Below are 15997 nucleotides of genomic sequence, written 5' to 3'. Positions count from 1 at the left end.
GTTGCTTTGGTCCATCGGTGCCAAGCCATCACTCAACTTGCCCTTCACACTTGCAACTGGTCCATCGAGCCAAGTCTTGTCTTGATCTTCTCCACCTTGATCACATGACACAATGTCATGTCTCATACGCAGTGAGCTCCATCATCACATGTGTGAGCTATGCAACTTATCTAAGCTATCTTCACCGTCATGGCATGACTTGCTCACACAAGTGTACCTGTGGACTAATTACATGTGTATCTCACATTTAAACACATTAGTCCACCTAGGTTGTCACTCAATTACCAAAACCAAACAAGGACCTTTCACTCATGGTGGCCCTCCTTGCTCCAATTGCTTCTAGTTGCTTGATTTTTAATATTTTTGTATCATTTTCCTGCATGACCAAAGATCTCCAAGTACAAGTGAAAATAGGTGAATTATAAACATAAATCACTACTTATGGTGTTGTATAGACCCATTTTTGGTGCAATGTTGATGGTCAAAATAGGCATTTAGTGACTGTCAACAAGCTCCCCCCCACTAAACCTTTGCTCGTCCCGAGCAAAGTAGGAAAACCAAGATTCAGGTGTAACTAGATATGTAACAAGACTTCAAAAGATATGATGCTAACATAAAAGATATACCAAATCATACTTCATACCTTGTGGATTTTGAAGTGTCTACTGTGTCGCCATGAGCGGTTGAAAAGTGGAACAACTTTGACACCAAGTCATCACTATCCCCTATGAAGCATACTTGGAGTTTTTATAACTTTTGCAATTGAAAACTTAGCTCATAATTCTCCTCAAATGGTACACTCAAGTCAGTCAATGGTGTTTATATCCTCACCAAGGCATTGATGTTTTGCCTTCCTACTTCTAATAGGCTTATGTGGAGTTCAAGGTAGGAGAAGAATAAACTACACTTGCAATGCATATATTGCTAAGTCAAACTAAGGATCCATGGCAAAAATTGTGATACCCCTAGATCAAGATGTGCATGTGTGTGAAAATATGATGATCATGATTACTCCATAGCATGATATATGATTCTCTCTCCACCTTTTATTTAAGAGCATGGCTATGTTTCTCTCTTTTTTCTCTTTTTTCTATGGACCTTCTTGTGTCCACATTTTTTCTTTCTTTTTTTCCAACCATGGACTTCCATGTGTGCACAATCTTTTTTGCATAGCCCATGCCTCTTTTGTAAGAATAATGGAGAAAGATCATGCTTGAAATCATGGAGTATTTATTTGGTGGAAATGGAATGGCATGTTTTTGCTTACTTCTAGTGTAGAAGTATAGCATATATTTGGTGGAGTGTATGTGATCTTGATCTTAGGAGCATGATAAAATTCTCAACATGGGTCAACAATGTGTGACAAAGCTCAATACAAAAACAAGTAGCATATGTGGAAGGTTTTCAACATATAACATGATATTTGGCCTTGGTAGGAAATCTCACCATTGACGAGAAGTGAGGCTATTGGTTTTGATGTTTTATGAAAACAATAAATCTCCAAGATCTTACTTAGAAAAGATAGGATTTCTTTAGTCTTTACCATATCTCACTTCACAACAACTTAGTTGACATGTTTTCTTAATAAATATATATCCACAAGTAACAAGTATATGAAGTAGGAATAAAGTTTATGTTGGCCACCCTTTATAAAGTCAAGTTCATAGTTTGGCATGGTTTTATTTCACATTTTAAGTTTGATTAACATGTATGGCATTTTAAACACAATCAAACCTGTAGAAACAAAGCAAAGGTGAGCTTAGGGAGTGCAAACCAGCATGCCAAAGCGACGAGGGCTTGAGAGGAGGCAGAGCAAAGTCGGGTGACTTGTAGGTGGGTTGACCACCCACACCCACACTTGGACTTTTATGTCATTCAACACTAAAAGCCAAGTGTGTGTGTTGGAGCATCCCCTCAGAGTATATTGCAACACCCATGTTCACAGACATTGTACAACCTTTGTTCTTTTAAAATGTTTACCTATAACAGTTAGTGACCAAGAATACCCGAAGGGAAATTGTCCTAGCAACACATTTTTGCTCACTTGCTTTTTATTGTGGAGGACTTTATTAGAATAGGAGGTGAAAGATTAGCTTGGTCTTGGAACAACGATAACCTAGAATGAGTTTATTATTCAAAGAAATAATATGAGAAAATTTTATATTACTTATTTTTTGTAACTTAAGACAAGGTTGTTTTAAGTTATTATGCATGAAGGAAAAGAGTATGGACCAAAAACTAAACAAGCAAAAATTCAAAATTTAAATGATATGCAAGAATTAAATATGGGATACATACCGATTTACCTGTCGGTGAGGGCTCATTATTTCAAGTCAATTGAGCATGATTCTCCATTGAATTCAACTTTAATTTGCATCTTGCAATCCTAGAGATGGATTCCGCCACACCATCTTGATCTTCATTTGGTTTTGGCCTGGTGGATTGTTTTGGACTTGGAGGTGTATGTCTCACCTCCCTCTCTATCAAGGTTCTATTTCTCTTCCCTGCCAAGGTTAGTAGACAACACATACCCAAAGGAATTCACAAAAGAAACAGGGGTGATTGTTGCCATTGGGTCTAAAGGTTTTCTTCTATGCTAACAACAAGTTGGCGCTTCTGTTTAGTTAGCAAAGATCCTTTTCCCATGTTTTTTAACTCTTGTTTAATGTTAACTCAATTCTCACATTGACAATTTCTTGCAAAGGTTATTCCATACAACCAGTGTCTATACAAGTAGTTTTAGTTCAATAACCAAACTAGACACCAAGTCTAATATGATTAAGGTAGGCTATTTAACCTAAGCAACACGCTTAATTTAAAAGCCTATGAAAATATGATCGGCACATCCATATCTTAAACTAGGCACCATGCTTAATTTAAAGGCTATAGATGGATTATCAATACTTCCAAACTAGAACATACTAGCATAGAGTAAAGGAAACATGAAAGCATATAAAGATTAATTCAGGTGGAGATGAGAACATAAATGGTGAACTAGAGAACCATGTCTTTTTTAGTCCATTTTTATGCAAAGCAATGTAAACTAGGTAGATGAATGTGATTAACATGATTTGGTTTTGAAAAGGAAGGATAACTTGGGGTTGGTTCTCACATACGTTGATCGATTCCAGCATCACCCATACTTTGAGATGGAGTTGTGAGTGATGCAACTTCTTTGCTCCGTCACATATGATGATTTTGTCTCCATTTGATGGTGACCTTCTCTCCATCTGCACATGATTAGAATGTATAGACATACATACCTATAAGATGGCAGGGTGGAGGTGTTGATGGGTCATGAATGACCGGGCACCCTGGGCTCTTGATGATTATTGTGGAAATATGCCAGAAGGTTGAATGGTTGGTGTTGTCCCGTTTATTCAACACTCAACTGGACAACGGTAGTCCCACAAAAGCTAGTGGAACACTAGATTAGCAGACATCAAGGACAATATCAAAATCTTTACACCAATTGTTTACCTGGCAATGGCGCTAGAAATGCTTGTTGGTATTTCTTATGCTCATGTAGAATATTCCACAAACGCACAGAATACCGCTGTAGCATTTCACCCAGGAGTATTCCAGGGTATGATATTTATCCACATGGAAGCAATGGTTAAAGAAGTTGATAGTTAACCATCATGTATCTACTAACTTAGTATACCAACTAAACTAAAGTGGGAGTAAGTGATATACGATAAAATAGGGTGACACATGAGAAGTTCTACTCTAGAAAGGATAAAGTGAAAGCATAGCTAAATGGGAGGACAACGAGTGAGGGAGTTTCCTAAGTTCTTCTCTATCACAAAGGACACTTCTCTATTACTACAGTTCCATTCTAGAGCAGACCATACAGGATAACTAGGAATGGGTAAGACATAGCGATCACACATAATAACACTTTGGAGCAACAGTACCTTTCTGACCCTTGAAGGAGGTTAGAAAGAGTGGTCAGGGGAAGGCTGCCAAAAAGCTCTATGAAAACATCAATCCAAATGTGGTGGATTGCAAAGGCCTTACAGAGTTGTCACCTCTAGGGCTACCACAACTATCCATGGGATTGGGTGCAAACTCAGTTAAACACTAGCCTAGACATCACGTCTAAGCTAACGATTACTACTCTAGTCATGTACGATAACTAAAGCACTCGATGCAAGCGGATATCCCATGCTAAGGTGTGATACAACTATACTAACTATACTTAGCTAAACAAACAAAGGCATGAACTAGATAAACAAGAAAGGCATACAAGTAAGTAGGGAAAGTAACTATATCCAAAAGTACTACTACAACAAAGGAATAGTGACACTCAGACTAGGCAAGATAAGTGAATAAAGAAGATACTAATATATTGCATAGAAAGTAATATATTGAAATAAGGAAAGTACTACAAGAGAGACATAAAGTTGTACCAGATTCTTGAAGACCGCTCCAGACTCAAGGAAGAGCTCCTCTTCAGTCTAACTCCCACTAAAGCTAACACTAAGAATACATCTTGAGAGTAGAGAGAGTTTCTCTTGTGGTGAGTGTTACAAGTGAGGGAGAGGGGTCCTATTTATAGTGAGAGGTGGAGTAGGGGCTACTCCATGCCATGTCATTGATCCAAGTGACACCCTCTCCTTTCCCTTGGATCAAACCAACCTTGAACCACCTTAAATCAATGCATAGGATTGTTCCCATGTGTGTTTCCTTGCATGTGTCCGAAGGAGAGGCGGCGGAGTGAAAGTGGGGCTCTGGGCGACGTGTGGAGGGCGTTGGTTGGACCCCCACTGATGAGTGGGCCCTCTGCCTTTGGTGTGGTGGCCCCAGGGATGTAGTAGAGTGTGGGTATGAGCATGTTTTGTCCATTTGAGCACCGACATAAGGATGATGAGTTTAGTAGTCCATGTGATGCCTCTTTTTGGCCCTTCATCTTGAACCGACTTGAAATCAACGATGGAGAAGGCTTGGAGAATGTGTTTCTTGGTCACTCCCATGGATTGGTGAGGTGGCACTAGACCAAGTGGCCCATGGTGGCCCTCCATACTCCAATTGCTTCTAGTTGCTTGATTTTGATATTTTTGTATAGTTTTCCTTCATGACCAAAGATCTCCAAGTACAAGTGGAAATAGGTTAATTATAAACATAAATCACTACTTATGGTGTTGTATAGACCCATTTTTGGTGCAATGTTGATGGTCAAAATAGGCATTTAGTGACTGTCAACAATGATCAATCATGCTTTGCTTGACAATGTAGTTGGATGAAATCAGCACAACACAAACTAATAGTGATCTCAATCCCAGCCTATAAGGGGACATGCCTGAACTGATGAGGTGATGTAGCCAGAGATGACATATAGCATAAGAGCATGCCAAATGACATCGACATGCGCATAGTCAGGTGTGTTGATCCTGCCACATGTGACAGGTCCTAAATGGCTAGAGGAAGGGTGAATACCCTATTAAAATTCTCTACAAAGTCACTAGAGAAAAGGGTTAGTAACCTAAATGGTGAAAAGCAATTTTGCTCTAGCTCTACAAGGTTTGCAAGACATCTATGCCCACAATTCTAGTTGCACTACTACAGATTGACCTATCACCAATGCCACTATCACCGACGGTATCATTAAAAATGATGGTGATAGCTATCACTAATGGTTCGTAATATAAACCGTTGGTGATGAGAGTATCACCATCGGTTCATAAGAACGTCCGGGTCGATAACTATCACCGCCACTTTGTCTTACCAACCGACGGTGATAGTCCATCATTATAGCCAGTTTGCACCACCAGCCGGCGGTGATGATGTGCTCCTCATCACTGCCGCCTCATCATATGAACCAACGGGAAGACATTTTCACCATCAGCTCGTTGTATGATACGACGGTGATAACCATGTTGCAGTATATATAAATTCATAACTTTTTCAAAGAAAGTCAAATGAAAACAAACTTTATATAAAAGTTGAAGATCTCAACGCAATCAACAACTTTGTAGTTGATGACTTTTCATTTGAAACCATTTACAGTCCCAGAATTTTGTTTGAAGGCTCAAATTTTGAAATTCATTTTTTGAATTGTACAAACGACCCTAGATGGAAAACAACCAAAACCAAAGTTGTATATCTTGATGAGATATACAACTTTGTAGTTGACAACTATTTCATTATAAATAATTTATAGTCTCAAATTTGTATCTGAAGTTTTAAGATTTAAAAAAACCAAAATTTTCAAACAGCCTCGGATGGAAAATTGACCAAAACCAAAGTTGTAGATCTCAATGAGAACAACAACTTTGTAGTTGTTGAGTTTTTCATTTGAAATCATTTGAGGTCCCAAAAGTCTAGCGGAAGTTTTGATGTTTTGAAATTCAAATTTGTCAAACGATCTCGGATGGCAAAACAACCAAAATCAAAGTTGTAGATCTCGATTAGAACAACAAATTTGTAGTTTATGATTTTTTCATCTGAAGCCAGTTAGGGTCCTACATATTCATTTTAAATCCTAAAAAGTGAATACTAGGGGAATGGATATGCTATATAGACACAAGTGACTTAGGGGTGGAGTGGTTAGAGGAGAGTGGTTAGAGGAGCTAAGGACAAAAGTCTCAGGTTCGAATCCCAGCACCATCGCTTACCATAAAAAATAGCATGGAGATGGAGCTGGAGCAGCTTCCTAGTACCATGAAGTTGGAGCTGGTAGGGGGGCTTCCCAGGATTGAAACAGAATTTTTTGCTATTTTTTGGTCCATTTTTGGGATTTTTGAAAATTCAAATCACCATCAGCTGGTAATATGAACCGACTATGACAAGCTAGTATCACCGCCGATTGCAAACCGCCTATGATGAGAATGTCATCACTGTCGACAACTTACTGCTGAGACCGAAAAGCGTTTGTGATGGGCTTTATGAACCGCTTGTGATAGGTCTAAATGTAGTAGTGTTGCTATGATCACTATGCACACAATTTGCTAAGTCACTACTTACTTACACTAGTGAGCTAGCTAAACAACTAGATTACCAACTAAGCTAAGCTACACTAGCTACTCAACTACCTCTACACAAGATATCTCTAGGAATGTAAATACAAGATTTAGAGAGAGGTATACCTCACATGGCAAGAGATGATCAATCACAATATGAATCCTAAGGGAGAAATTCAATGCACAAGAGAAACAATTTTTCTCCTGAGGTTCATGTGCTTGCCAGCATACTAGTCCCCGTTGTGTCGACCAACACTTGGTGGTTCGGTGGCTAATAGGTGTTTCACAAACTTAGCCCAACACTTGGGCGCCGCAAGAACCTACCCATAAGTGAGGTAACTCAATGACACAAGAAATTTACTAGAGTTACCTTTCGGCTCTTCGCCAGGGAAGGTACAAGACCCCTCACAAATCATCGAGAGATGGCCACGAACAATCACCGACTCATGCCAATGCTCCTCCGCTGCTCCAAGCCATCTAGATGGCGACAACCACCAAGAGTGACATTAGATGCTCAAACACTAAGAAAATGCACTAAGATCTCTCCCAATCTCAACTTGGATGAACAAATCAAGAGCTAGATGAGTGGGAGGTGTTGGAGTATGCTCACAATGTGTATCAATGAGTTAGAGAGCCAAGAGAGTGAGCAAAAGCTGGACACCCCATATTTATAGAGCCCCTACTGCTCAAATAGCCATTGGCCACTGTTGACAGTTACTAACACCAATTATAAATCATCAACATAACCTGCATATATACTAACTCCATCACCAAACATAGGTCTAGGGGGTTTAAACTAATAAATTCCACAAGTTTTGGTGAATCTGTGTTTTCAATAGGGTTTATCCAAAAAACCGCCTAGGGGGACCTATTCGTCAAAGGAAATCACATAATTCATGCTCAATCTTTTGATCTTATCACCCATGACATAATTGAACAAAACACACAACATCAACTTCATCTTGTTCAATGTGTCTAAGGGTTAGAGAAGAATAAATAAAGTTTTAGTTCTGTTGATGTTTTTCCACCAACAGAGCCCATGCACTTGATCTCTACCTTGTCTTTATGAGCAGGACACACTTTAAGAAAAGTGTGGGGAAAGTCGATTCCCCAATTTTTACAAGTGAAGGTTTTGAGCCTGCAAACCAAAATCCAAACTCAAAATCAAGACAGGTTTGGCAGAAGAAGGTGACATCACCATTAGAGGTATCATCACAAGGATCCTCATCTTTAGAGCAAACCGAGGTACTTGATCAATGAACTTCACAAGGCGAAGCCCGGTTCGAAAGACTTACAACACCGAACCCTCACCGAACGAGCTAGCTTGGGGGAGAAGCACTCCCGTGTATCTAGGTAAGTATTCTTTCCCCTTTTGTTTTAATTTTAGTTTCTTTTAAATAGTTAAAAAAAGTAATGAATGGAAACAAAATAAAAAGGGGTGTCTACTTTTCTTTAATTTGTTTTTAAGAGTTGTTAGCAAATAAAGAGGACTCAGAATAATCTCTTAAATGGAAATAATGAATAGTTGCTCTATTGTAATTCCTTTCAAGTACCTAGTTTTCAGCCTTAAATTCTCCCAAGTTTTGGATAAGATTGTTTTGATATAAGGATTTACTCTGAACTTGAAACTCATGGGTAGCATATGCTTGATATAAGTCTAGGTAATTGATGGATATGATATGAGATGGCTTGAGCTACTATTTATCTTGTTCCAAGTGAGACTAAAGTTCTGGAGATTTATCTTTTGAAAAACATAAAAATGCTACATGATGAGTTCCTATATGACAAAGCTTGAATTCCCACCAGAGCTATATATGTTATTTAGGCTAGGAAAACTTTCACATATATGTTGCTTGCTTTTGCATTGAGTTTTGTCAAGCTTTATTGACCCCTATGAGAGGTTTGTCATGCTCTTAAAATCAAGATCATGTACACACCACCCACATATGCCCTACTCCTACACTGGGGGTAGGCGCAAAAACATGCCTTCCATCTAGATCCACCTAGATATGTTTTACTCCTACACTGGGAGTGAACACAAAAACATGCTTGTTAGGTTTTCCATCCACCAAATAAATGCTCCAAGTTCTTGATGATATCTCTCTCAAAGTTTTGTTGTAGAAATGAGGCATGCGGCTATGCAAAAGTTATTCATGAAAAAAAGAGAAAAAAGTTGAGAAAAATGGACACAAAAGTGTCTGAGATATTTAAAACAATGGGTACTTAGATGCCTGCCTAAAAAAGAGAGGAGATGAATAAGATAGCCCCTGCTCTCTAGCAAATGTTTTCAAGTTTCAAAAAGAGAGATAAGTTTTCAAGGTGCAAAGTAGAATTAGGTTAGCCACCAAATATATACACTATATATCCACACACATGCACATCTTGATTTGATTGTACGACTCAACTCTCTTTGGATCCGTTATTTGACTTTTACAATATATGCATTGCAAGTATGCTCTAGCTTTCTCCCTACCTATGAACTCCACATAAGTCTTAATGGTAGGAAGAGAAAAAGGCATAACATCTTTATTGCCTTGGTGAGAATCCACAAATACCACATATATTGAGAGACTTGAGAGTGTCATACAATGGAATCTCTGAGTTTTATTTTCAAAACTTATAAAAACTCTGGAACAATGGTTGAACAAAGAACTTGAGACATAGTGCTTGACTTGATCGTTCGATCTTTCAATTGCTTAAGACCCAAGTGAACGCTAAGATGCCCATGGTTGAAGGTAATATAGGTAAATTTGAAAGTCAAATCGGTTTATTTTAATCCAGAGGAGAATTCTTGATTGAACGCATGTGTACTTTTGAGGCGTGAAAGCATAGTAGCAACTCCTGATCCACCGCTGAGTTTAGCTTTGCTCAGGGACTGGCAAAGGTTAAGCTTTGGGGAGCTTGTTGACGGTCACTAACACCAATTATAAACCGTCAACATCACTTGCATATATACTTAATTCCATCACCAAACATAGGTCTAGGGGTTTAAACTAATAAATTCCATAAAATTTGGTGAATCTGTGTTTTCAGTAGGGTTTATCCAGAAAACCGCCTCGGGGTACCTATTCGTCAAAGGAAATCACGTAATTCCATAACATAACCGACATGGGAAGGTTCTAGAGGACTCTTGGAGGCTCTCCACTGAAGCAGACCCCGAGGGGCTACCATGTGGGGCTAGCTGGCCCTACCTACAGGCCAGCCAGCTTATGGGTCCCACCAATCAGTCTCCGCTTCGAATGTCGGTTCCCCACCGCCTCCTAGATTGCATCTATGCTATTTATTCAAGTCAATTTGATCCGAGGGCTCAGGATTGATGCTTCGGCCCATATATACCAGCCCCTACCCCCTCCCTCAGTAGATCCCTAAAACCCTAATTCATATCATGAGGATCAGAGCCAGCTATTAAGAGAAGATTAGTCATCCATAGGATTTAGTCTTATGATTAGAAATAGTGAGATAGAGAGTGAGGAAAGAGTTTGGAGGAGGTGCCGGCCTATCGGTGCTCTCTCTATGGCTTGTACCTTGGCAGATCCAAGTTCTACTTGAGATTGCCTTCTAGATTTCTCTGGTAATCAACTTCTAATTCGAGTAAGCATTGTGTTTATATTGTTCATTAGGATCACCACTCTTTTGAGTGCTTTATTCCAGTTCTAGAGGGAGTAGAGTATTAATCGTAAGTGTAAGCGTGGTGCTTAGACTTGGGTTAATCGTGGATGCATCCTACATTCCAGAAGGTGGTAGATCATGTGTGTGACATCAATTCAATATAGCATGTACTATATAGCTTCATTGATCCTTTGTAGTCCACCTCCCGTCTGTAGGCACAAGTAGGACACGGTTGCGAAGGATAGCATCCTCTACTGGTGTCTTTACCTAGTAATGTCCCTAGTTGAATAGTAGAAGACATAACTTACCCAAGTCAGAACAAGAGAACCTTAGTTATCCTCTCTATGCTCCTATTTATCCTAACCTTGTTGCTACCCTTTGTTAAGTTAGACCGTAGTTAGTTTCACACATTTCCCTATGGATACGATACTTGGAATACTTCTGGGTGAAAACTACAGCGGTATCCGTGCCCTTGCGGATTTATCTATGTGTGTTAATTTATACCAACAACCACTCACTCCAACTTTCTACGGGATGATTGGACGTGCTACTCGAGCCGACCGGATGCATCCAGTCCCTACGTCTGGTCATGCACAAGCTGCCACATGTAGTTACCATTTGAAAATGACTGTTGCTGCCCAACGTCTCTCAAGCGCACGCACAGTTAGTGAAGCACCGGACGCACCGATGCAAGATTGGACGCTCCCATGCCATGAGTCCGGTGATGTCCAGAGAGCTCCCAAAGCGCCTCTGTGATGACCAGACACGTTTGGTCTTAGGCAACCGGACGCTCACTATGTCTGATGAATTAATTCAACCAAACAGAGAGCACCCGAAATGCGAATGGAGTGAGTGGTTGTTGGCAACTGGATGCTCACTATGTCTCTCTACTAAGCGTGTTTTCAGTCGATGAACAGTGAACTGCCAGGGTCTGGTCCTTACCTTCAACCGGGTCCGGTCATCTCGACCAAATGTAGCCGAGTCTAGGGCCGAACACCGGATGCGTCCGGTCACCCCAGTGACCAGCCTTTCAACTTCCAACTTCATCCCTTGTGCAAATGTGTTAACTCCACCAAGTTCCATCACTTGTGCATGTGAGTTAGCATTTCATAAACAAGTTTTCCAAGGGATATTAGCACTCACTAGGTCCTAATGCACATGCAAGTGTTAATTCACCTAGTGGCACTTAGATAACTGTATTTGCGTCAAGATCACCCATCTTAATAGTACAACTATCTATCCTAAATACACACGCACCCTCTATGGTGTCTTGAGTGCCAAAACAAAAACCTATTTGATACCTTTGCCTTGATCAACACTTGGTTTTTGTTTTTGTTTTTCTTCTTTTCCAAGTCAGAGCACCTGGTCATCTCTTTTGGTCACCACCATCACCATGACCATCATCTAGCTCCACCACTTGGTGTGTACCACCCTATCTCATACACAACACTTAATGACAAGGGTTAGTACACTAGGTTTTATCAATTATCCAAAAACCAAACTAGGGCTTTCAACGTGACCAACACTTAATGACACCAAGATTTATCCCGAGGTTCACTTGCTTGTCGACAAGCTACGTCCTTGTTGTGACGACCAATTTACTCGGTGGTTCGTGAGCTAATAGGCATACACAAGCCTAGCCCTACACAAGGGTGCTGCAAGAACCTACACAAGATGAGGGCGCTCAATGTCACGAGCAATCCACTAATGTGGCTTTTGGCGCTCCACCGGGGACCATGTCTGGACTATCATATAGTAGAGTTCAGACCTATCCAGAGAGGTCCCCGAGCGTCAAACTACCTTGAGACCGAGTCTGGCCCTCAGCTCTGGACTATGTCATAGTAGGGTCCAGAGGTGTCGAAATTCATGCAGAGAGCTCCAGTTTGGTGAAGATAGGTCTGGACTGAGTCCGGTCCCACCGTCCGGACTATCCCTCAGAGGTCTGGAAACCATAGGATTCCTGGTGAGTATCACACTAGAGTAGAAATCCATGTGAAAGGCTGTCTAAAATCAATGATCAAACTGAATCCTAGACAAGCTCCTTGGATCAATTCTCCTCTCATCTCTAGCTCTTCTGGTCATGCCTTTCCCTTGATAGTCAACTCTAGAAACATAAGAGGGTACATTAGGTGGATGTGTCTCAAGTAAGCCATAGTGCATACCCTAACCTGGTTGGTGCTAAACTAGAGGTACTGTCTGCTCCTCCTCAATCTCTTGCTCATCATCTGAGCTGCCACCATCAGAACCTCTGTCAGTGCTCTTCCTCTTTCTATCTTTGGGCTCCACTTTATACTCCTCTATATCTGTGTCAGAGGAAGAACTGCTATCTCCCTCTCTGTACTATGGAGCAGTGCTGGCAGTTGCTCTAGCAGACCTCTTGTTGGTCTGCTCACTTAGTCTGGGGTGCATGTCCTACCTTGCTTTCTTGTATTTGTCCAAAGCTGGATCATGCCTATGCTTGGATCTAGGCTCCTTTCTTCCACTCATGTCTGTTGCCCTGTATCCAAATGAATTTGCAAAGAATTTTAGATACATGCCCAATAGATAGCTTATTTTGGTTGAAATATAGAAATAAGATTAATTATCCTATGCTTTGCAATCACCTCAACCAAACTAGGTCACAAGGTTCATAAAACATAATAGACAATTAACTTAGTCCTAAGAATCAACCACTGAGAAGATTGAAACAAGGGAGCAAAACCTGCTCTGCTGCCTCATACCGGACATGTCTAGTAGTCATACCAGACACATTCGGTATGAGTAGACAGCAATCCTAACCAGGGCCCTTGGCTCAATCTTCAACCAATCCAATCCAAAATCTAGGCATTGCTTCTAGACAGGTAATATACCATCTCTACCAAAGGAATTTGACTTTGAAGCATTAACCACTTAGATCGGATGAGGTCCGGGATTAGGGTACCTTGAGAGAGAGGATGAAGATGAGATTCAAAATCCAAGTCCTAGAGCCTTCAATCTTGATGCAAACCTCCTCCGATCCAATCTCCCTCTCTTCTTTTTCTTGGTGGAAGCACTTGGTCGCCAAAATGATGGAACAAAGGTGGCAGCGCTGGCTTGGAGGAGAGAAAAGAGAGATAGAGGACCAGGGTCAAAGGGGTACGGGCCTTTTATTAACACGTTCGGTATATATGGGTTGGTTGTTTTTGTTCCAAAAATTATTCTCTTGATTCCAAAACCCCTTATCTGTCATTACTTAGTCCAAAAAGATATACAATCTTGCTCCAAACTAAGTATAGTTATTTCTCTTATCCAACGCCATGATTTGATGTTCTCTTTTCCAAATATTTGGCATATTTATGATTTTGAATATTTGAAAGAGACTTAGTGAGACATAGGAGATATAATAAAGAGATACATATGAGTTTATGGACTTGAGAGAGTCATTTCACTTATGATTAGTCAAGCAAGCAATCAATGGGAGCAATAATCACAAATGGCATGACTTAGGTCACAAAGACCAAGAACCAAATAGGTTTTCCAAAATCACACAACCTATGCATTCTAGTAAGGGATTTTGAAAAACATCTATCCTATGTCACACAAATGCGCACTCTAGCATATAAAGGGCCTTAGATGCACTTACAATGCATGTATGTAAATACATACCTTTGCCTTGAGCCCACAAGAATTCCACTAAGAAGATACATAGCATGATAATCTTTATGTTGACCTTAACTGCCAAATAATCATGCTAGATATGAAATCAATTTTCATCCAAAGGACTACAAGGAATGCTAGATAAATTTGTTAGTCCACAAAGGTGCAAAATAGAAACTGAGCTCCCCCTAAATAAGTGCTTTAAGTAATTTGAATGACTTTCAACTAGCACTTTATTCTATTAAGAATTTGGGAGTCAATTTTCTATTTAAACCACAACCAAATAATTTGCCATATTTAAATTTGAGTCCAAGAGATGCTCACAATCCACTTAGATTTGGTAAATCACAAGCTTCTGAGTAAATTAAGGATATATAAAAATATATGGTCAAAGACTCAGTTGCAATCCAATTAGTGTTCTGGTTCCTGAAATACCGGACACGTCCGGTAGGTATACCGGACATGTCCGACATACGTAGAACAGAAATATTTTCTTTCTATTCCTGGCCATACCGGACACGTCCGGTAGGAATAACGGACACGTCTGGTAGGTGCAGGACAGAGACAATTAATACGCTGCTTGTGATTCTTCGTTTAGCTCTAGTATTTCTTGTATACCTGCATCTCAACAAATGAATTGCTCTACTAGAGAGCCATTAAAAGCACCATATGACAAAATAAAATACTTTTCAATTGAATCTAATTAGCCACTTTCAATATTTCACAAATAGACCTATTTGTGGGCCATTGATCACAAAATATTCAAAGTGCTATCCTATAAGGTTTAGGTACTTGTTACCAATGGTGAGGATGAAGTAGATATATTCATTAAATTATCTTTGGGTCAACCATATAGGAGATTATGATAAGAATTGGTTGATAGATTGAGTGAATATTTTCAATTTGCTTGCTCAACCACCCCGAAGCCTTCATCTCATCACCAAGTACCTACATCATTACCCTAAGCACACTTTGGTACCCAACTCTTGTTGAGTCCTTTTGGGTTAGTTAATAAGTGCTTAGGTACCCAAATGGCTTTAGTACTAGTTTGTGGTGAACACATCACCTTGCTAGTGCTAACTCCATTTGTGGTCTTCCTAAGCATATCATTATAAACAAATGTGTTCGGCTTAGGAGTGTTACCATTTGGGCATTCATAGCTTAGATGCCCCTTTCTTCTATAAGCATAGCATATGCGGCCTTTGTTTGCTCTATGTTTGTTTTGCTTGTATGGACATCTATCAACCTTGTGGCCCATCTCATTGCATTCATAGCATCTTCTTGTTGTAACTTGGGCTTCTTTTCTTGCCTCTTTGTACATTGGGTATTTCTTGGTATTATGCCCCAATTTCTTGCACATGAGACAAGCGCTTTGTCCATCACTTTTCTTTTGGTTGGCCAACTTGTTTGAGGCCTTTTGTTCGGCCACTTCACACTTGTCGGCCCAACTCTTATGTGGACACATAGCCCACTCATGTCCACATAATCGACAACCATAGCATAACATTTTTCCATGTTTCTTGCTCTTGGTTGTGTTGGCCTTGCTTGAAATGAAATTCTTTTGTTGGGCTTTGGAGGAAGCAAGGTTTGAACCCTTCTCAAGCTTCTTCACCATGTTATCATGGTTATCTTGAGAAGGTTGTGCTTTCTCCTTACCCTTCAACCGAATCACATCTTTCTTTAATCTTTCCACCTCTTCTTTGAGCTCTATGTTTTCTATGAGATTTAGCTCAATCGAAGATTGGCTTGCTTCAGGAGCACACTCATTAGGACAAGAAATATTTAATTGAGATGGTGTACTAGCGATGAAT

The 15997-nt window shown here is 40.0% G+C and overlaps 1 protein-coding gene across 1 annotated transcript in view; it reads right to left on the bottom strand.

The window, feature by feature from the left end:
- LOC136543790 (uncharacterized) overlaps positions 1-15997 on the bottom strand; it is a 45401-nt gene that overhangs the window by 28893 nt on the left and 511 nt on the right. The window lies entirely within an intron of this gene.

The sequence above is a fragment of the Miscanthus floridulus genome, chromosome 3 (genome assembly GCF_019320115.1).
Source record: "Miscanthus floridulus cultivar M001 chromosome 3, ASM1932011v1, whole genome shotgun sequence".
NCBI classification, from domain to species: Eukaryota; Viridiplantae; Streptophyta; class Magnoliopsida; order Poales; family Poaceae; genus Miscanthus; species Miscanthus floridulus.
This window is presented reverse-complemented; position numbering and strand designations above follow the sequence as displayed.